This window comes from Photinus pyralis, unplaced genomic scaffold, assembly GCF_008802855.1.
Source record: "Photinus pyralis isolate 1611_PpyrPB1 unplaced genomic scaffold, Ppyr1.3 Ppyr1.4_LG6, whole genome shotgun sequence".
NCBI lineage: Eukaryota > Metazoa > Arthropoda > Insecta > Coleoptera > Lampyridae > Photinus > Photinus pyralis.
The window spans coordinates 35,631,240-35,654,510 of record NW_022170663.1 but is presented as its reverse complement, the minus strand read 5'-3'; the positions used below and the strand labels follow the sequence as shown (position 1 = coordinate 35,654,510).

Sequence of the window (23,271 nt, the reverse complement as noted above, 5' to 3'; positions counted from 1 at the left end):
GTATGATATACGTTTACATGCTAGTTCTAACTTTTGTAAAGAGAAAATTGCGGTCACAAACGTTTACTAATCACCGCACAAAATTGTCGTTATTTCTCGGTCTATTTCCCGGGCGATCTAAAGCTGCTCCACGTCACTTTGGTGATTTCCCTTGAAGATCTATCGGAGCTAGGAGAATATGTCGAGTGTTAGAATGAACGTTCCACGTCCGAAACACGACTAGGGACTATGGAAGGATACTTGATACTTTGGCATATGCCTGGCGTAACCGGCTCCCCCAGAATTTAGTCAACTGTCGTGGGAATGTGACCCTGGCAGGAACTAGCAGGGGTGCATCTCCACAACTTTGTTGTCATTGCGTTGGGACATTTATTGTAAATTCCATCTCAAACTTTGTCTTAAGGTAATGTTGCATTGAAAAATCGAAAGTTTTAACTATTTATTTTAGACGTCTGCATAGTGTGGTTTTACTAATGAATGTCCATTTTCATAATGTATTATAGAGTTGAGCAGGCCCGCCCTGCCACATGTACCTACCTTACCATCTTGCTTAAAGTGAATGTCAATAATAGACGCCCAGAAACTTACGATATACGAACTCTCTTTGCTTGCCCCACGCTTTGGAAACTAGAACCGGTAGTTCTAGTGTACAGGAAATAGACAGAGGCCAGAGATTACACATTCTTCTGCCCAACGCCACTCTAACTAACACGTAAAGTTCTTTTTTGGGTATTTTTTGCTAGAGACCTATGTCTCTTGAGAATCCTATACAGCGAAAAAGCAACTGAACAAAAATTGGCTTTTTATTACGTATTTAATGAAATAATAAAAAAACCAATGAGAATCGAAGACACTTGGTTTAAGCTTTGAATTGGGTAGAAAATCAAGAATATGGGCATCTTCTCTACCTACTACCTCTGCAGATGGTCATATACTACTCCGGTATTTACCTTACGAACTAGGAAAACTGCAGGAAAACCTAATGCGCAGTAGCCGGCAGAATGCTCGAAACTGTTCTAACGAAATTCCCTTCCCTGTCACAGATGAAAAATTACCACGGTCCAGGTTTGAATACCCGACCTCCGACTTTATAGCCCAGCGCTCTACCATTGAACTACAAAGTCGATCACTCATACCGTTCTTCCTGTGCCCTTTAGAAGTAGATGGGTAGCGTGCAAATTGCCCACTACAATTACAGTTTCTTTGTGGACAAGCACGCTGGCCTTTACCACTATGGTAGTGCTTGCATCCTGCATTCCCGGTAGCTTGTACAATACTGCAGGTTTTCATCCATATGTGAATCAAATCATCTATTCCTACTAATTAAATACGTGCTTGTTTTCTCTAATGTATTGGTATTAAACCAAACAAACGCATTGATTTAAATAAAAGTGCAACAAAGCATGCATATACCTAATAAGATTGAAGAGTAAACTAAATAAGGCTACTTATGCATGCCATCCAGTGAATGTTTCACACCCAAGCTGAATGTGATGCTTTTAACGGTGAAGTGAAGTTAAATGTTACTACCTACGTACAACAAAAAAGAATCTTTTAACACCCAGATATGCCCTTATCTGCCGTTGCTATATGACATCACACATGCATCCTCTCGGAAGATCACCGCACTCGGCTACATCTTCATCTTTCCACATCTTCATTATTTTACAAGCATTCCAGTCTGTACAGCTTTCAGTGCACGGCCTGTCAGTTTGGGCATTAGCGTGGTCTATAAAGACGGCAATTACAACTATCACCATCAGCGTAATTAATGCCACTTTCTAATTAAAATAATATAAAAAAGATAACTAGGAAATGTGAATTAACAAATATTACCTTCATGACTTTGGATGTAGACGATGCGTTAAGAAGGGTGGTGTCTGCTCTGTTGGATAACCCGTTTTTATACCAAGGGGAGACTACCTACTTTATCGCAGATTTACAACCTTGTTATGCATAGATAGGTACTACCGTAATATTTTAAATGATCTACTAAACATGGTCAACAAATAGAAGGACAAAATTAATCTTAATATTTCCACGTACTAAACTTCGTATTACTGGGGCGATTTATAACCAAAAACAACGATGAAATCTTCACGAGGAATAGAGAGTTCCATGGTGAACTGTTTAGGTTGAAAGTTTCAAATATTTCATAGTTTAATGGTATCTATCATTAATTAAAATTGTTAGGAAGTCAAAACAATATTTTCAACTTTGAGTTTAACGTTCTGGGAAATGGCCTATTTCCAATAGGTACATGGTTTATCGAGTTGTATAGCAGAGAAAACTGTGTCTTCTATTGGTGGGAAACGATTAATGCCACGTAGAAAACAATTTTAGGGTACGTCATTTTGGATGCAAGTTGACTTTGGAAACGTCACTTATTTAGGTGGAAGCGAATACGACTCATATTTTAGCACCAAGGTCTACAAACACGAAAACGATGTACCTATTTGTTTTCTACAGTTTTATCGTTTTATGATTTGCTAACATTGTATATCTTAACTTCTCGAGGATCTGCGCAAAACGAAATCATAAATAATGTCGCTACATCAAACAGACTAAATTGTTGGATCGACAAACTATATCTGTCACGGAATTGTTGTAATGGGAGGAAACGATCAGAGTTTCAACTTGTAAAATTTGTAAAATCAGACACGGAAAATTAAAACTTTACCTGGAACTCAAATCAGGATTCAAATGAAACCCAATTGATTAAATAACACGAAATTACAAGAATTTATTTGAAGACGTATCATGATAAAAAAATCAAATACAAAAACCTGTAAGAAAAAGTTAAGGCTAACAGTGCCTTTCTGAACACACACAATCCGTATATAAGACGGACAAATAAAAAATTCGCAGATTTCGCAATCCTTGCAACCATTGGAAATGATAACCGTATAACCTATAAAGCCATAAATAACCCTTATTCACACGGAATAAGCTTGCTCCACTCGCTCGCAAGCTCGCTCGTGTCACAAACGTAAACTTTCTGAATAATAAGCGGCGTACATGCTTGTAATACTATCACGGGCGATGTGCGAGAATTTTAAATTCGAATTAACAAAACTCCCGCGCACTGTTAAAGAAGTATCGTATCGACAATATGCGACTTTTCCTGAATCTACCGATTGCCGTCGAGTACGGTACAATCAACACTAGACGCGACACCACTTGTCTTCTTTTCTACTCGGCAAACCTGGTAAATTCATACCCATACAAAACATAAGCATTTCCAATGCTAAAAACTACCCACAGATTACTCAAATTAATATTCAAATTGACAACTTTTAAAACTCACAGTTCTTCGGTAATCCAATAACTTGTTGGATGAAGTCAACCGGTAATTATCATGGTTGATCGGGAGGTAGGATTTTTAATTAAACAACAGTTTATCAAAACTGGACAACGACTTTGTCTTCTTAACTGAGGTATCGCAGGCGCAAAAATTGTAACGTAAAAAACTTCTTTATTCGGCAAAAACTTGCTCGTAATAAATTAGCACGACAATCGCATACGCGTTTTCAATCGACCCGAAAAACAGCCTCGTTTATTTTTCATTCTTCGTAACGGGCGATCAAATAGTTATTTACATTATTAGTGCGGGAACAGTTATTTTGCAGATGAGCGCGAAGTTTGACGGCGCGAGTGCGCAACGCGCACGAGCGACGCATGTCGCGCGAATCAAGCAAACACTGTTCACGCACGTAAAATGTATTCTATTTTTTGCACGGATTAGTTAAATCGAATTTATATAAATTCAAAACCTTTTCGCGAGATTTTTGCGACATTATAATTCTTTTGAAAAAATCCAGTCCTCTATGCCGATAAAGTAGAAATCTAGAAATTTAAAATGTCAATTTAATGTCCAAACTTCTGGTTTAAGCTTATTTTTGCCCGTGTACTACAGGGAATGATGTAAAGTGTATTTATATTTTCTTTTTTACTCTTCCATCATACTACTTTTTAGTTTATGATCCGCACTAAATAGATAATTTCGTTGAATTTTTAGGCACTAGTGCGCGAAAGTAGATAGTCAATTGTAAAATTGACATTCCCGACGTTCGTGTTTTATTGGGAAAACGCGATTTAGAACAAAGGAGTGCAAAAAATGATTTGCTGTCGAGTCGCCTTTGGAAGTTCAAGTACGATTTTCCGTGTAAACAAAAATTCCAAAGGTGACTTGACAGCAACTCAATTTTGATCGCATGGTACTATAAGTTCCATATCGTTGTTCCCTGGCGATTCCAGAAACTTCGTCGCCTATACACCTGCATTCGTTATCTTGCACGTGGCGTTGTTAATAAACAAGGCCAATTAATTTGTCCGACAACAGTATTTTACAAAAAACATCTGACCAGATAAAAACTATTTCTTGTAACGAAGCACCCGGAATTTCTGCATTGAGTTTGCCGTTTACGAGGACCACCCTGTATAGTAACGATTGGTTTGGGCTTCGTTACATAGAAAACCGTAAGTTCGAGAACTTTCCGCGATGCCATAGAGACCAGGAGGGCCGTAACTAGTTAGTGCTCCTACGACCGTTCCTGTTTTGGAATTATTTTTGTAACCACCGAAGTGCCTTGTTCTGGAGAAGATGGACAATTAATATTTTTTGGTTTCAGCCCCGTTAATTGTTTATAGGCCGTTTTAGTTCCCCATAATAAGTATAGAACAAGTTCCGAAGCGAATTGTTTTGCTCGTTATCAGTTGGCGGCGTACCTGCAAGAATTAAATAACCGCCAGCCGGCTCTGTGTCCGAAAACTTGCAATTAACATAAAGTTAATTAATGCAAAGAGTTCATGAGCTTCCGTTTACATGGCCTTTCGAGTGTATATAATTAGCATGCACTAATTAAATGAGTTATAGTGAAGAAGTGCCGATGGACAAGATGTTGGTGTCAAATTGTTTGCGCTTAATTAACAAATCGATTTCGTATTGAATATGCGACCAGTTGGATTTTCGAAATTTACCGCTTACACACCCAAGTATGGAGATTTTTTGCAACCCTGGCGGTGTTGCAATTATCATCTCAGTCAGTTATAATTTTCCTCCAAAACCACATTCCTTTTTTGTGGAGCAATTTGTCACCTGACTCACGACCTACAACAGTGTCACATTGTGATACCTTTTGCCTTTTGTTTTTTGTGCTATCAAAATTTGAAAAATTACATAAAAATAGATTGGACCGCTCAACGGATGACGTATGATATAAGTTTACACACTAGTTCTAACTTTGTCTATTTCCCAGGCTCCTCGACGTCACTTTGGTGATTTCCCTTGAAGATCTATCAGAGCTAGGAGAATCTGTCGAGTTTTAGAATGAACGTTCCACGCCCTAAACACGACTTGGGACTATGGAAGGATACTTGATACTTTGGCATATGCCTGGCGTAACGGCCTCTCCCAGAACTTAGTCAATTGTCGTGGAGGATGTGACCCTGGTCGATACTACCAGGAGTGCCTCTCTACCACTTTGTTGCCATTGCACTGGGACATCTATTGTAAATTCCGTCTCAAACTTTGTCTTAAGGTAATGTTGCATTGAAAAATCGTTGAAAGAACTATTTATTTTAGACGTCTCCATAGTGTCGTTTTACTAATGAATATACATTTTCATAATGTATTATAGAGTTGAGCAAGCCCACCCTTCCACATGTACCTACCTTATCATCATGCTTAAAGCACAGCCGTCTATAATTACAAGCCATGCTGAGAAGTTTGGCAACATTGTTCGAAAGTCAATCGGTGGGCCGATTCAAGTTTTAATGGCGTCTTGTTTCTCTTGAAAAATATGGCATTTTTCCTCTCTCCTGTGTTTCGCCTTGGTGGTTTTAATACAGAAGAAAGATACTTAGGCAGCTTACAATTGTACATATATTTTATTTATTTACAAAAATGGATAATAACATTTTTATTTGACTTTAAAATTCGGAACGCTGTAAATTGGTAAATGCATTATAATGTGTTTTCCATCGAGATCTACGAAATTGGTGAACTTCTGTCGAAAGAGGTCGAGGTAAAGCACACGCTTGAGCACTTAATTTCGGCAAAAGGACAGTAAATCGCTCTGCATCAGCGAGGTTTTATCAACGACCAGGTGTGATTCGGAATGGCAAACTTTAAGCCAGTCGCTACTCCAGTGGGTCTAGGTACGTAGCTTTTAAAGAGGGGAGCACCGTAGACTTCAAATTCCCGTACCGTGAACTCCTGGGACGGTTCCTTCAGAAAATCGACTTGACATGTCCGTGCTAGAATACCTGAAATACAAACTAATTGTGTTTTTTCACGATAAACACTTACCGTACTTACGTACCATGTAGTGTGTAGGTCATATTTGAGCTTGTACAGGTACTTTGAACAAATACAAGTGCTTGTAAAGGGTCCAGTAAGGAGTAGTCTGCTTTAGAGGTTATGACAACAAATCGATATATTTCGTTTAGCAACTTACCTGAATAATAATTTCTGTTGATTCCATACGGAGTAACACAAATTTACGCAATCTCGCTCTGTTAAAACAAGTAAATAGGAATATTACACCCAAAACACATATAAAATACACCTGAAATCTGTCAAGTTGAATTAGGAAATCGGCCTACCATGCAGTGTTGCCATAATTCTCAGCACGGCTTGTAATTATAGACGGTTGTGCTTAAAGTGAATGTCAATAAAAGACGCCAGAAACGTACGATATACCAACTCTCTTTGCTTGCCCCCATTTGCATGACGATTTTGCCCACGCTTTGGAAACTAGAATCTAGAGTTTACGATAAGTGTACAGGAAATAGACAGAGGCCAGAGATTACATATTCGCTCAAAGTAAACAAGATGTGAATTCTTAGAAAAGCGATTTTTTTTATCTTTCATTTAAAAAATGCTAACAGCTTCTGTCCAACGCCACTCTTTAACTAACACGTAAAGTTCTTTTTTGGGTATTTTTTGCTAGAGACATATGTCTTGAGAATTCCATACAGCGAAAAAGCAACTGAACAAAAATTGGATTTTTATTACGTATTTAATGAAATAATAAAAACATTTTTTTTTAAATAAATAAACGTTTAATTTAAATAAATAAACGTTTAATGAAAATAATAGAACAAGAACAAATTACATATAAGAACGGGGTTTTAAAACATAATAAATTTCATCAAAAGAATTACAAAAAAAAGGTAAAGTTCCTAAAATACATTCGGCATTGCCTTTTTGAATTTCTATACCTATCCGTTGGTAAATAAACTGGGTTGAGCGGGACTCTCCTGTTTTTTGCCTGAGTCTTTTACCAATTGCCGCTGTCATCATTTTGGCTTCATTTCCCCACGGACCCATGGTTTCTACAGCGAATCCGTTAAAAATAAATGTAGGTTCTAAAGCAGCGTAAGTATTTTTCTTTCTGCGTTCAGCTAAAGCGGCTGCAGAACCTGCTTTCTTCACCGAGGAGAAGAGATATGAAGGACATAAGGTATCAACACAAGTAAAGTCCCATGCCAGACATCGTCCTTCCATCCAAGGTGTTAAAGTTCTCCCATCGGGTCGTTTTTTATCAATTCCAAAAAGATGAGGAGGTTCTAAGATGACTGAATAACCAGCCTCATGGAATGCTCTTTTCTGACATTCTAAGATGTTTCGATGGCGACTGTACTTTCCTGTGTTCTTCTGACAAGATAAACCATGATGCCCAAACTTATCCACATTGGCACCACATTTACAAATATGAGGAGTACAAACTGTAGCACCTAAGCGTAAAGCAACACTTATCTGCAAAACAGAATCTTCAAGATGTGTGGAGATTTGCCTTGCAGGAAGAGCTTGTAACCAAGCGCCTGACTCTTTTTCTTTCAGTGCTAACAGCCTTGCTTGGTGTACTGGATCATTGACGAATTTATTGAACAATTGATCGAATAACTTTTCAACCAAAGGAGTGTCCCAAAATTTTTGGATGTGACGAGTTTCTTCAACAGGTTCTTGAGATTCAGCAAGTATCTTCCATTGGTTAATTGTATCAGAAATCCATTCTGCATCATTGAAATCAATAATCTGAGAAACGACAGGAAGCACGAAAAAGATCGAAGTCAAATAGGCTGGAAGAGCTAATCTTTCCGTACTTCTGATTCCCAAACCACTATTATTAACCAGCAGACTGGACTGTAACGATATTGTATCAGTCATTTCAATATTACAAACAGATCCAATAGCTTTTATAAATTCATTATCAAGAGCAGCTAGGCAGTCAGTAACAAGGAATGCAGGAGATGTACGTAAAATGTACAACAGCTTTGGTACAGCTAGACAATTCTTGAGTAAAAATAGTCCATGATGAGCTGATATTAATTTTAAACGGGTCGACAAAATTTTGAAATTTTCTAATTTGGCCATAAGACAAGTCTTTATAGAGAATGTATTCAGAGGAGATCCCAATAACATAAAGGATTTCAGATCTGGAAACTGAATACCTGGAGCTGCACGAAGGATACGAGAACAAACATCCTGTTTCTGAAAATCGAAGATACCTTAGTTAAGCATTGAATTGGGTAGAAAATCAAGAATATCGCCATCTTCTTCAGTTGGTCTGTACTACTCCGGTATTTACCTTACGAACTAGCAAAACTGCAGGAAAACCTAATTCAGAGTAGCCGGCAGAATGGGGTCCGTTACAGTGCCCCCCCCTCCCCGTTTGACATACGCCCCAAACATTTGCATTTGCGTTATATTATTGGATTCTTATGCCAAATGGCGAGGCGGCTATCGTTACATTGCCCCCCCCCCCACTTCAATTTGTTTTACTAGCCTTCCATGCTAGTACTATGTTCCAAACTTGGGTGCTAGATAAGTGCTAAGTGGACACAAACCGGTGCTATGTTATTGGATTCTTGGACGAAACGGGAGAGGGGCTATCGTTACATTGGCCCCTCCCGCCTTTTAATTTGTTTTACTAGTCTTCCTTGCTAGTGCTAGGTTTAAAAGTTGGGTGCTACTTACTGTTAGGTACAGACAATGCGGTGCAAATGTTTGCGGGTCGTATGCCAAACGGGGGAGGGGGGCACTGTAACAGACCCGTCAGCCCAACGCTCTACCATTGACCTACAAAGTAGGTCACTCATACCGTTCTTCTTGCGCCCTTTAGCAGTAGATGGGTAGCGTGCAAATTCTAGAGCACACGATTTATCTACACCTTGCCCACTATAATTACAGTTTCTGTGCGGACAAGCACGCTGGCCTTTACCATTATGGTAGTGCTTGCATCCTGAATTCCCGGTAGCTTGTACAATACCACAGGTTTTCATCCAACATGTGAATCAAATGATCTATACCTATTAATTAAACACGTGCCTGTTTTCTCTAATGTATTGGATTAAACCAAACAAACGTATTTATTTAAATTAAAGTGCAACAAAGCATGTATTATAATATATACTTAATAAGATTGAAGAGTAAACTAAATAAGGCTACTTATGCATGACATCCAGTGAATGTTTCAGACTTAAGCTGAATGTGTGCTTTTAACAGTGAAGTGAAGCTAAATATTACGCAAAACAAAAATGAATCTGTCAACACCCAGATATGCCCTTATCTGCCAACTACTACATCATCTGCCTGTTGCTATAACATCACATTTGCATCCTTGCGGAGGATCACCGCACTCGGCTACATCTTCACCTTCATACATATTCCTTATTTTACAAGCATTCCAGATTGAACAGCTTGCAGTGCACGCCCAGTCAATTTGAGCATTAGCCTGGTCTATAAAGACGGCAAATACAACTATCACCATCAGCGTAATTAAAGCCACTTTCTAATTAAAATAATATAAAAAAAGATAACTAGGAAATTTGAATTAACAAATGACTTACCTTCATGACTCTGGATGCAGACGATGCGTTAAGAAGAATGGTGTCTGCTCTGTTGGTTAAACCGTTTTTATACCTAAGGGGAGACTACCTACTTTATCGCAGATTTACAACCTTGTTATGCTTATAGTAGCTACTACTATCATATGTTGAATAAATCTACTAAATTTACAACATGATCAACAAATAGAAGGATGAAATTTATCTGAATATTTGCACGTATTTAACTTAGTATTACTGGGGTATTTGGAACCAAAAACAATGATGCAATCTTCCCGAGGGTGCATCAGTTTTGGTGTCTTTGTCGTTGATCAATTTCCTAACATATTTGTATCTAGATAAATGTGGGCGTTACCTGAAGAATTATTTAGACTGAAAGTTTCAAATATGTACCGACTAGTTTAATTGTATCTATCATTCATTAAAATTGTTAGGAAGTCAAAACAATACTTTCAGCTTTTATAAAGGGGAAGGGTGAGTTTAACATTCTGGGATAAAATGTCTTATTTATGATAGGTACATGGTTTAGTGAGTTGTAGGTATAGCAGAGAAAACGATGTTTTCTGTTGGTGTGTAACGATTTGGTAGAAAACAATTTTAGATAATTTTGGATGCAAGATGACTGAAAACTACACTTATTTAGGTGGAAGCGAATACGCCTCATATTTTAACTCCAAGGTCTAAAAACGATGTATTTGTTTTCTAAAGTTTTATCGTTTTATGATTGCCAACATTGTATGTCTTCGCTTTTGGAGGATCTGTGCAAAACGAAATCATAAATAATGTCGCAGTATCAAACAAACGAAAATTTGTTTGGGAACCGTTGGCTCTGTTATTTAATTAAATTGTTTAAAAAACGATTATTTATTATTTCTGCAGAGGCACCTCTAAAAAAGCATTATGCGGGTCACTCTGTTATTGGGTGCAAGCCTGTTGAGGGCCCAGAACAAGAGAGGGACAATAAATAAATAAATAAATAAATAAACAATTGGTACATATGTGATCTTTTAATTGATTTATATTTTCCATCTAGACGTTATACATGGTACAGGACCAGACCTCCCTATCCACCGCCCTGGAAATCTGCCGTTTAAAAAATGTTTGGAATGTGTGGGGGCCGAGGGCATCCATTTGAAACCATGGTGATGTTCACACTTTCTGTTTCTGAAATGACATCTCTTAACATTACTAAAAATTTGTCTGAATTGTGCGGGACCAATAATAGTCCAGACTATATAATATTTTGTAACAAAAAAAATTAGTTACCGGGCGAAACCGGGTTTTTCAGGTAGGTGAAATGAATAGAAATTGGGAAAAAATAATTAAAACAGCTGAATTTTTTCGCGGGTGAAATCCCGGGGGTTGAAAGGGGTGGAAAGTGGTGTTTTGCAAATTGTGGCAAAACTATTAATTTTAGACGAAAATGTTAAATATATAAAAGTTATAGAGATTAAAAAAATGAGCAACTTTTGTATCTGCACTATTTTCACATAATAACCTCCAATTTTCCTAGAAAAACCGGAAAAACTGTTTTTTTCGTTTTTTATTCCTATTTTTGCGAAAAAATGTCGTAGGGGTTTGAAATTTGGAGGAAACATAGCTTGTTTTATGATAAGAAAGAAGATAATTTTTGGGCCCATAAAGTTGAACCGTTTCCAAGATCTCGCGATTTCTGAAAAAAAACCACCTCTTTATCAAGGGGATGAAAAATCTATTTTTTATTATACCTGAATCACAATCTCCGTTTTAAACACTCAAATGCGTGCGAAAAAGGGCCTTTAAAACACACGTGCTTTAAAGTTGCTAAGTAACGATACTTCAAGTATGACTTTTGAAACTGTCATCTGGATGAAATAAAAAATCCTCTTAGGTCGCTTTCTGTAAATGCAGAACATTTCTTTGGCTTTTGTACCTATCCTTTGGTTGAAGCTTTCACAAACGCGCGTAATTTAGGGTATGCTTCCAAATCTGTTCCACTTTTTAATCGCAGCATTGCTTTAAAGTTTTGAATGAATGCACCAAAATATAGAAGATTTAAATACCTTTGACATTTCCTTCATATATGCTAGCATTATGGATGCATTTAAGACTGTATTCGTAAGTAACTTCCTATTCATCCATGGAAACAACTTTTCATATTCTTTATAATAGGCTTTACTGGAGTTGGATTTTACACCTACCAACGTTTGTTTAGATTTTACAACAATCGATTTAATGGACGGTGTATTATCTTTTTCAACGGAAATCGTTTAATTCACAAAGACGATGATTTTTATAAGCAAACGTCAAGTGACATTTCCATGGCAATCGTGAAATTACGAACACCCAGCCCACTTAATTAGACATGTATTCGAGTATAACGTCAATATGACTTCATTGTATTTCCTATTTTTAAATTATACTGCAGGTATAATAAAAAATACTATAAGATACACGTGTATAATTGATCTTTAAAGCACTTGCAACGTTAAAGGCACTCCGCTTTGCGTCGTGCCCTTAAACTCGTTGCGCGTGCTTTAAAGACTTGATTATACACTTGTATCTTAATATACTATTTTTTCATCGTACAGAGGTGCGCGAGGTAGCAAAATTTTCGTAACGACTTACATTTTAATAATCAAAAATAAAAAATATTATTTCTATAGCAAAAATTCGAGAAAATTGCCAAAAACTGGGAAAACAGTTTTAAGATATTCACGGTTTTTGACATGATAAATCAACATGTTGGATGTTAATAAAGATTTTTTCGAAATCTGTCTTCTGGTTTCTCTTTTGATGTCTTATGTTCAACTGTTTTAGTTAAAACATCTTTATTATTTATTTTTTCTCCAACCACCTGAATAAGACGCTATTTTGTGACAGTGTTCGATACGTAAAATTGGCGTTTTGCGGATTAATCGCTATCACCATGGCAACTGTACAAAAAGTGGATACTTTTGGTCCTAGTACCAAAAAGAAATTGACCTTGAAAGTTGGCCAATTAAAAAATTACTATCACGGAGATATGTCACATTGACATCGTTTTACATTGCAGGTTGTAAGATATTTCTATACGTACAAATCAAATATTTTTGCATATTCAATACAAATAATGCTGTTACCTATACGTATCTACATGTAATGAAAATGATTTACGCTCGCTATTTTTATTTAAACCATGTGTAACGTAATTTACATATTCGGTGAACGTAATTTTAATACGTATACAACCGGCCGTCGCGCGTAACGCCATCTACTTAAGACACATTGCACTATTATCTGTCATTTTGAATTCAAAATTTGAAAAAGTTAATTGCAATTAATTTTAATTAAAAAACTGTATGGTAAGTTTTTTATTTCAATACAAAATATAACAATGTTAATTTTGTATACAATAGACTGAAACGTCTGAAACTGATAGCGACATGGATAGCACTCCGCCAGAGATTATAAAAACGGCAGAACATGCTACCTTAGATTTGGTCCCTACAAAGTCGCGAGAGGTGAGAAGTAAGAACGAATAGGTTATAAGTTAACCTAAATACTACAGTGGCATGACACGTGAGGACAAGGACAAGAAAGCAGAAGTTCTCAAACTAGTAGTGAAACTGTGAACTGAATCTAAATTCGAATATAATTTAAAGTAAAGGGGGTTGGAGAAAAAATTTTATGTTTTATTCGTACAAAAAATGCGTTTTCGGGACTCGGAAGGTTGCTGGACTCCGCTAACGCGTCGTCCAGCAACTATCTTCCTCGTCCCGAAAACTGACATTTTTTGTACTAATGAAACAAATAACTATTTTCTGCATTTTTACCGCATTAAAAACAATTCGAAATAAATTATCTTGCTGCCTGATTCCTGAACAATTTCTTGTTGGTCACGGACTCTTCTTCTTGCCTGTTTTATGATGATGCAATTGCGTTGGGCCTGTTGATAAACTTGCAAAATCTGCAATGAGAACGTTAGATTTACCGGCTAAAGAAATTGATTTGAGATGTAAAACCTGGAATAAACTTTATGAGGATTTTATTCATAATTCCTGTAAATTAAGGATCAACAGGCCCAGCTTAATCCCATCAGCTGTAAAACAGGCAGGAAGAGGAGTAAGTGAGAAGACAGATTTCAAAAACTTTTTATTAGCGCGAATCCAATACGTGAATTTATTTGCAAAAAAAAGCTATTTACTTAGTCAAAAACGGTATATCTTAAAACTGTTCCCCCCGTTTTTGCCGCTTTTCTTAAAATGTTTCTATTGGAATAATATTTTTTATTTTTGATTATTAAAATGTAAGTCCTTATGAAAATTTTGCTACCCCGCACACCTCTATACGATGAAAAAAATAGATTTTTCATCCCCTTGAAAAAGAGGTGGTTTTTTTCAAAAATCGTGAGATCTTGGAAACGGTTCAACTTTACAGGCCCAAAAAATTATCTTCTTTTTTATCATAAAACAAGCTGTTTCCTCCAAATTTCAAACCCCTACGACATTTTTTCGTAAAAATAAGAATAAAAGACGAAAAACACAGTTTTTCCGGTTTTTCTAGAAAAATTGGAGGTTATGTGAAAATAGTGCAGATACAAAAGTTGTTCATTTTTTTAATCTTTATAACTTTTAAATTTAACATTTTCGTCTAAACTTAATAGTTTTGCCACAATTTGCACCTCCGGGATTTCACCCGCGGAAAAATTTAGCTGTTTTACTTATTTTTTCCCAGTTTCTATTCAGTTCACCTGGCTGAAAAATCCGGTTTCGCCCGGTAACTATTTTTTTTTTAAAATAAATTATTTTAGAGCTATTTAACCTGGACTGAATCTCTAAGCAATAAAAATACGCTTTTTGAATCGACGCGAAAAATAACCTCGTTTATTTCCCATTCTTCGTTCCATATCGTAGTTCCTCGGCGATTTTCGCAACACCACTTCGTCGCCCAAACACCTGCATTCGTTATCTTTCACGTGGCGTTGTTAGTAAACAAGGCCATTTAATTTGTCCGATAACATCTTTTTGCAAAAACATCTGACCAGATGAAAACTTTTCCTTACGTTGAAATTACGATTAAATGACTTAAACTATTACTCAATTTACAATAAAAAAAACTAACATTAATATGACAATTTAACAAATTTTTCAATTTTGTGTCAATTGGAACTTTCATTTCATACCTGAAGTTATGACCGTTCAGATTTGCTGAACACCCGGTATCGAGAAGCGATGTAAGCTTCGCGTTTCATTACTAAGGGGTGTCTGAAGTTAGTTGCTCGAAGAGTGAGTTTTGTGTTTTTATTTGGTGCATTTGTTTGATCCACCGTCGATAATACAAATAAGATATGTAGTGAATGTTTCCAACCCTTCCGGTAACAGTTTTAAATTATTCTTGCAGCCTCCGAAAGCTAGTGTAACCGGGAAGAAGAGTAACAATTAATATCTTAAGATTTCAGTGCCGTTAATTAATTATTAAGCATTTTAGTTAATAAGTGAAGGCAGGATAGGAACGAGTTTCAAATCGAGCCTAGCATGTGTGTAGATAACGACAACAGTCATTGTGCCGGGAAAATTCCAATTAGGCCTAGGTGTTAATTGGATTAGTAAGTATTGAAGTTTGAATGCGCATGATTGGGTAAGTATTGTTAATTATTGACGTTTTAATGAGTTTGCGGATGCGCTGTAATTTTTCCAGAGAGTTAAATGGTGTCCCATATTTTTCCGGTAACTGCAATTAGTGATTTCCAGTTGCCGTGTTAGTGTGATCTTTGCTTTAGCACCCCGTTTACAATCGATCCGTTTAGTTTTGTTAAGTAGGTAAGCTTTACAGTTCCGTTTTTTTTTTGCAGCTTGTATTAATTCAAGTCTTGCTGTTTTTGCTTGTTCGTCCTTCCAGCCGTCTCTCGCCGGCGCCGACCGATGATCGTTGCGTTTATGAGTTACACTATAATTTGTATCTATTTTGTTCTGAAATTAAATTTCACTAATTGCCTTTAATTTTACAGCACACCGAAGTTTGACGTACTATTCCAACGGGTCCTATCAAATAAATTGAAAAATGTTACATACAGGATGTTCCAACTTCTATTTCCAATGTTTAAACCGAAATTACGTTAACAACACGTATATCTTTAATTGGAGGGTGGCGCGCTTCTCATCTTCGGCATTGTTTCAAAACCTAGAGAAATGACCCCCCCCCCCCCTTCTAAGCTTATACAACAATACACTAACTTACTAAAAATGCGAGGGTGTATCAAAGTAATAATACTGAGGTAGCCGTTGGTACATTTTGGGTAAAAATGTAACATTACTACAAAAAAAATTAGTACCAATTTGGGAAAATACGAGTTTATCTTGCTTGTCTAATTTATGGATAATCATAGCACTAAGGCTTTCTATGGAGTATGAACCGTCCATTTTTTCCAAAGGTAACATCGCTTCTTGTGGTTCATAATTGTGTCAGTAATATAATCAATTTTGTCTTTCAATTTGTTGAGTAAGTTCTGATTTTAGTAGATTGGCCGAAATATGATGGTGCTCCCTAGAAACACCACAAGGTCGTAAATCTGTAAATGAGATAATCTTGCACGTAGGTTGCAACATTAAGTTTACACAGCCACAAGGCAAATTAAACACATCATAGGAGATAACTATGTTTGGTCCTTAATTTAGATTTGGGAAATTAAATCCTACTTATTTACAATCTACGCAAACATTTAACAATAAATGGCGGCAATTAGAATGCGTTCCCGAACAGTCATAATCCCTTTCCTGGGGGTTTTCCATAAATTAAAGATTTTAAACCTTTTATCATTTGCAAAGCAGATCATCTGAACACACTGTGGTGCACTGAAGGACCGACTCGTGGTCTTCCAAAACTATTGGTTTCTACCACAGAGTCGAGGTTCAGGTGTCTGCTCCTGAATAATTTACTCAACGAGTCGTTTGGCAACTGCTTTCATGCCTAGCATATAACCTACCCACTACGCGCTCGCATTAATCGACAGTTTGCCCGTATTAGCAAAGGGTCCGTAAAGTTGGAGTGTCGGCTTGACAGGAATTTTGTGCTCATTTTGTGCTATCAATTTAAAATGTTGTGGCCATCAGCTTAACCAGTAATTCAACTTTCTCTGATGACATTCCAACTTCACGCTGTACTGTCAACATTGATATTTTCAAAATTTTCTTTCACAAAGTTGTGCTAATTTTGTGCTAATTTAAAATCTTGTGATCATCCCGTCAATGGGCAATTCAAATCTTTCGCATGACACTCCAATTTAGCATGATAGTGTCAACATCGAATATCAATATTTTCCTTCACTCTAATAGTGGTAATTTAAAGACTTGTCTTCATCACGTTAACGAGTAATTCAACTTTTTCAAATGACGCTCTTACTTATTATTGTAGTGCAGAACATTTCAAAGAGTTACAAAGATGGGTGGCACGTCTTTGAATATGTTTTCTGGTATGACCTATCCGATGTTGAAGAATTTTTTTCAAAATCCCTACCACGAAAGAGCGCACCCCTATTTGGGGGTGCGAAAAAAATTCCGATTTCGACGAAATTTTGTATCTGGGGGTTTTTGAACATGAAAATGACGAATCTGGAATTAGTTTTTGAAAGTTCAAAAAGAAAGTTCCACTGCAATTCTTGGCCGGACAACGGAAATGGAGAGAATTCCACGAAATTTGTTGTGTACATACTTGATGATTTTCGAACAGTTTTTCAAAGTATCTTTTCAAACAAAACTTATTTGAAGATTGAGCCTTCGGGTTTCCCCGGGTGTTCCTCGCCTACTAGTGAGTGATCTAATTTCGCATGTATACCTAGTTAATTGAAAATGTCCCAAATTACAAAAAAATAACGATGCCAATAACATCGCATATTATAAAAATTAGATATGAAAATACATGGAGCTGAGGGTGCTACTCTGATGCTTAAACGTCTCTCAACAACGCAAACGCTACTACAACTGCGGAAATCGACAACTCTTTACGAACGGAATAAGTCTCACAATATTTCTCACTCGACACTAATTTAAATTTAATATTCTCACGCCATCTAGGTATTTACTTTTGTGAATCCGTTTAGTTTAGATGTCAGTTATTTCTATGGTAGATGTGTAATTACCTTAGTTCTTTAGCTTGCCGCTAGAGGTCGTGATCTTCTTTTCTTTTCTGCACACGCATTCCCTTCACTTCTTTCCTTCAGACACGATCCGGCCTGCATGCAAATTTTTCTCGATGCGCCATTATTTTGTACTTGACTTAGTATATACCTGTTTTGGCTTTCCCCTATCTCTGATGTACTGTGGATGATTTGTTTGCAATTAATTAGTGTGAGGTGTACCGGTTTGATTTTTTTAGGGGCTTTATATTCCCTCAAAGTTCTCTCTTAAGTTCTTATCGTTTTCGCTTCTGGATTACTTTTCCGTTATGCCTACCTGTATAATATTACCTACACAAAACGTGGATGACATCGCGTTTTTACCCAGATCCGCCATCTTTGCGAAATTGACATTGGCAATGTCACGTGAGACTTTCTATTTCGAAAATTTACACCTGGAGACGTACGTAATTGTTCTTGTCTAACTGCCAGTATTTACGAAACGTTTTTAAGAATATTAGCTTTGTGAACCGCTTCTACATTTCTGATCTTACGTATTTTGCTCTTGTCGTTACCGAAGATTTCACCTTACCGACGTCGAGAACCAATTTGATCTACCGTATCCGTCAGATTAGCTTTTTTATATGAAGATATTAGTTACCGTTGCTTTGTAAATTACTTTTTGAAATTACGGAGACCTAGTCCGAAACAGATATCTACTATTTTTAGTTACGTTATTTATGCCACTCCGAAGAATTTGTTCATACTATCTTATGAAAAGGAAATTCATATATTATGGTCTTCAGCAATGACTTTCAGCTTGATGATTAATCGATGCAGGAATAACTCGATAATACAAATCTAAGACTGAAAACAGGAAGACTATGCGGTATTTTGTTATTGCGATCTCGATCGATTTATAAAAGGAGACATTTCAAGGAAAGTCGTAAATTATCAACTTCATGGCTTTCAGACTAAACGATGCAGTACGAAACTAATGCTGAAAACCTAAAAGCCGTTGCTGAGATCTCGATCGATTTATACAAGTTTAAATGGCGCTCGAACGACCGACAGTTAGTGAAACAATAAGCTCCTCCTAAGCTACTCGCTACTCGTATATTTATTTCATAAATATGAAGTGACCCATTTTTGTGACTCTTTATGGTTCTCAGCTGTTTACATTCGGATGCGACTGCGCATGTGCGGTGTTCTACTACGGTGCAAAATATTTGTTAGGTATGTTGGCACAGATGCTCCTTATTGAAATTAAATGGGAGGCTATATCTATGTATACCTGTATGATCTAAGGTGCGGCCATAATGCTCCATGTCCGCCATGTTTTTCCAATTTATCATTGAGCTGATTGGTTTAACCGTATTAGTGGATTTTGCTATGATTACAATAACACTGCTACAATTGGTTTCCAGGTTAATTTACACCAATCCGGTGTATTTGGCCAAAACATGACGGATTTCTAACTACCATTAGAAAATAACACCACGGTATGACCATACTGTCTCTATAGAGTCACTGTACAACGTATAGAGCAGTTTTGAAGAAATGAAGTAGAAACTTTATTGAAGTTCTTCAAGGGCGATAAATATGGAAGGTCCCCGGTGGGTCAATTAGTTCTGCTGCAACAAGACAATTTTCCATCTCAGAACTGGAAATTGGGTCTTGTCGAAGTGCGAAGTCAGGGGCCAGTTTACACTCTTTTCGTTAACTGACCCTGAACCTTCGGTCTACTCTGAACGCACGGATAAATGGTAGTACTCACCCTTTAAGGAGTCCCTCAGTATGTGTATGTTACCGCCTATACACTTTTTCCCAGGGTCAAATAACGTGATTATAATCAATGTATTGACTCCTGCAGAGTGTATATCTGTAATTGAACTTATGAATTTACCATGACAAGCTTGTGCATTTGATAACTATACCAGTCGCCTCCATATAGCACCGCAAATTTTCATTAAAAAGGAGAATATTTATATACTGACTAACTGACGCGACTTTGTTTGCATAAAATGATTTTCAAGGTAAACTTTGCTGTTGGATATTCCATGGAGATAAATTCACAATCTTTAATCAAATATGCATGTCTGGGGCTTTGAACGTTTACTGCGAAACTTGCCAAGTAATATTTGTTCTATAAATATACTAAATTGTAAAACCAAGAAAGCCGAGTGTTAAAAAAAGTGATTAAAACTGACTGATTGACTGGCTGGCTATGGCAAAAGATGCCAGGATGAAGGAATCGACTTAGCCATTGGTCCGGCGGTTGATGTAGTCTCGCCATAAGTGGTCATGTGTATCAGATTTGATCTTCTTTTTTCAATCCCTCACGTACAACGTTGTTGTACTTATACCATGCCTGATAGAAGCGTTAATAGTGGAATGGTTTGGGTGCAAAATTCCAAAATCAATGATGACCTCCTCGCAAGCCAATTAAACAAAAACAAAGACAGCTGGGCGATTGCCACTGGACCTATTTGTGCGAAATGTTAATCTAGCCGAAATTTGAAAATGCGCCGTTTGCACTATGCACCCGTAAAATATACTTCTTTTCGCTAAAATAATATTATTATTATTTGAACGTATTATACAGGGTGATTCCTATAGTACCTGCCACCGTTTGGGAGCGTGTAGGTGGTGCGTAGGGGAGTATTTTGATATAGGACACTTGGAGTCGGAAATCTAAAATAAGGGTGCCAGAGCCAAATTTACCTTCTGGAATTTCGCGCCTGTAGGTAGGCAACCCAACCGGCCGGCGGTGCACACGGAGCGATCTCAGGCGGCGATGTGTGGCTGACACTTGATCAGAATTTTGTTTAAACCCACGAAATCCCGTCTGCAACGACGCGTATCAAGTGAATAAACACTATGGCACGTTTTACTAACACGGAATACGCGGACATGCACTTCATGTACGGATTGGCAAATGGTAACGCACGAGCTGCACGACGAGCGTACGCTGGGCGGTATCCAAACCGTCAGTTACCCTGCAGACAGGTCTTTCAAGAAGTTCACTTCCGACTGTGCGAGACAGGGCAATTGCAGGTAAGCTGACGGAGGCTTAACTTTACACACAGATTCGTGATGCACATCGATACTTGGGTCATTTAAGCACCCATTTCGAAAAGTTTGTTTGTTTACACCGACCTCCTCCTATTTCGCAGCCCACTAGCGCCCGTGATCGCGATCGCCCGTTGGTAAATGCCTTAGAGGAGGATGTGTTGGAACGTTTCGAGGCAAACCCGCGTACTAGCACTCGACTTGTAGCAGATCAGGTGGGTTGTAGTCAACACACAGTGTGGAACATCGCCAACAACAACAACTTACACCCCTATAAGTTTAAGAAAGTGCAAGAGTTACGGCCGGGTGACCATGAAAGGAGGCTGGAATTCTGCAACTTAGTCGTCCAGGAGGAAGAAGCTAATCCGAACTTTCTGAGGAGCGTGCTAGTTACTGACGAGAAAGGATTCTCAAGAGAGGGGACCTTCAATCCTCGTAACAGCCACTACTGGGCGGAGCACAATCCTCATGAAACGTTTACGCGAGGATACCAGGACAAGTTTTCTTTAAACGTTTGGGCTGGCATCCTGGGGGACAACCTACTGGGGCCTTACATCCTCCCTCCGCGTCTAAATGCCCATAATTACCTGATTTTCCTGCGCGAGGTGCTACCAGAACTTTTAATGGATGTTCCAGTGAACTTGTACTGGGACCACTGGTTCCAGCACGATGGGTGCCCTGCTCACTACGGGCGGCAGGTGAGGGAACACTTGGACCAAACCTATCCGGACAGATGGATCGGCCGTGGAGGTGCGGTGGAGTGGCCTGCCCGCTCGCCCGACATCACCCCATTAGATTTTTACTTGTGGGGTGTGATGGAAGCGCACGTCTACGAGACTCCCGTCGAATCCGAAGAGGACTTAATTGCGCGCGTCGTCATGGCCGGAGAGGCTGTTCGCCAGGACATAGGAGTCTTCACGCGAGTTCGAGGGGAGTGGTTGGCTAGATGTAGGAAGTGCATTGAGAACAACGGTGGCCACGTTGAACACTTGTAAACGTTATTGCTTTTGACTGTCGTTTTCCCTCCTTCCCTCCCATGTCGCTTCCTCGCGCTAACTCGCTCTGCATCGCTCCGCGCGAAACGTCGGTCGGTTGGGTTGCCTACATACAGGCGTGAAATTCCAGAAGATAAATTTGGTTCTGGCGCCCTTATTTTGGATTTCCGACCCCAAGTGTCCTATATGAAAAGACTTCCCCTAGGCACCCCCTATACGCTCCCAAACGGTGGCAGGTACTATAGGAATCACCCTGTATATAATTTTCCCCAATATCTATGTATTTCATCGTAAACGGAAGACATATATTTGAATAACCAGAACACATATATTAGACAAACTCTCGACAGCGGGCCTAATTTATAACTCTCAGTGCAGCGGCGCGACAACAGATGGCGCCAGTTCCTTCAACAATTGCTAATTTTCTCTGGAATTTGTGTGATCATGCGTTTGATAAAAACTGTCATGCTTTAACCACGCACTTAATCCTTCGTTTTCGGGTACGTCAAATTCCAATCATCAGAAACTAAATGGATCCTTGTGATGATATTTTCCTGCCGTTTGATATGATCGATTTGGGATTTCGCTTGAGTAACCTTTTCTCTGGCTTTCATTTGAATACGACGCTTTATTTAAATTCTTGCGCCATCTAGGTAATTCATTAGTTAGATGTAACTTGACGAATCTGATATAGTCGCAGCACTATCATAGAGTATTTACATTATTATATTATTATATATATTATAAGTTAGCATTGTAGTCGAGTTCTTTTACTTGTAATTCTTTATTCTCGTATTATAGATTTCTTTCAATAGTTGATTCTGGTGCCGTTCGAGGTCGTGCAGATTTTTCTTTAATTTCTCTCTGCGCGCGCACTCCGTGTACAAGACGCGTTTTTCGATTATTACTTGCACGACGACACACGCCAGTAATTGACAATTTTGTCTGCCATTTTTTTGTGATATTCTACGCTGTGTTAAATTTAGTGAAGTTTTTCTACTTCCACGCTTCGCTGACGCTATTTGCGGAATTAATTAAGTTTTAAGGCCGTTTTGCGGCTTTTTTTCTTACGTCTGATACTTTTGATTTACGATTTACTTCATTATTACCCACCGGATGGTGTTTTGGACATCGACATTTTTGAGTGAAACCGCAAAAATATATAAAAAAATCACGATTTAAGTTGATATTACGATACGTGCAATAATGCTTATTGATTGTAGTGGAACTTTACTTAAAAAGCATTTTCCCACCACGGAATTTTTGTGATTGAATTTGCGG

At 37.9% G+C, this 23,271-nt stretch overlaps 1 protein-coding gene and 2 long non-coding RNA genes across 3 annotated transcripts in view; all 3 read right to left on the bottom strand.

Moving 5' to 3' along the window:
• The window catches only part of LOC116173018 (beta-1-syntrophin-like), a 131,528-nt gene that overhangs the window by 55,430 nt on the left and 52,827 nt on the right, over nucleotides 1-23,271 (bottom strand). The window lies entirely within an intron of this gene.
• Nucleotides 1,336-1,939, bottom strand: LOC116173022. Its single transcript, XR_004145834.1, has 2 exons — nucleotides 1,837-1,939; nucleotides 1,336-1,781 (listed from the first exon to the last, which is right to left on the bottom strand). It is a non-coding gene; the product is annotated as an uncharacterized LOC116173022 (long non-coding RNA).
• Nucleotides 9,336-9,964, bottom strand: LOC116173021. The gene is made up of 2 exons (XR_004145833.1): nucleotides 9,856-9,964; nucleotides 9,336-9,797 (listed from the first exon to the last, which is right to left on the bottom strand). It is a non-coding gene; the product is annotated as an uncharacterized LOC116173021 (long non-coding RNA).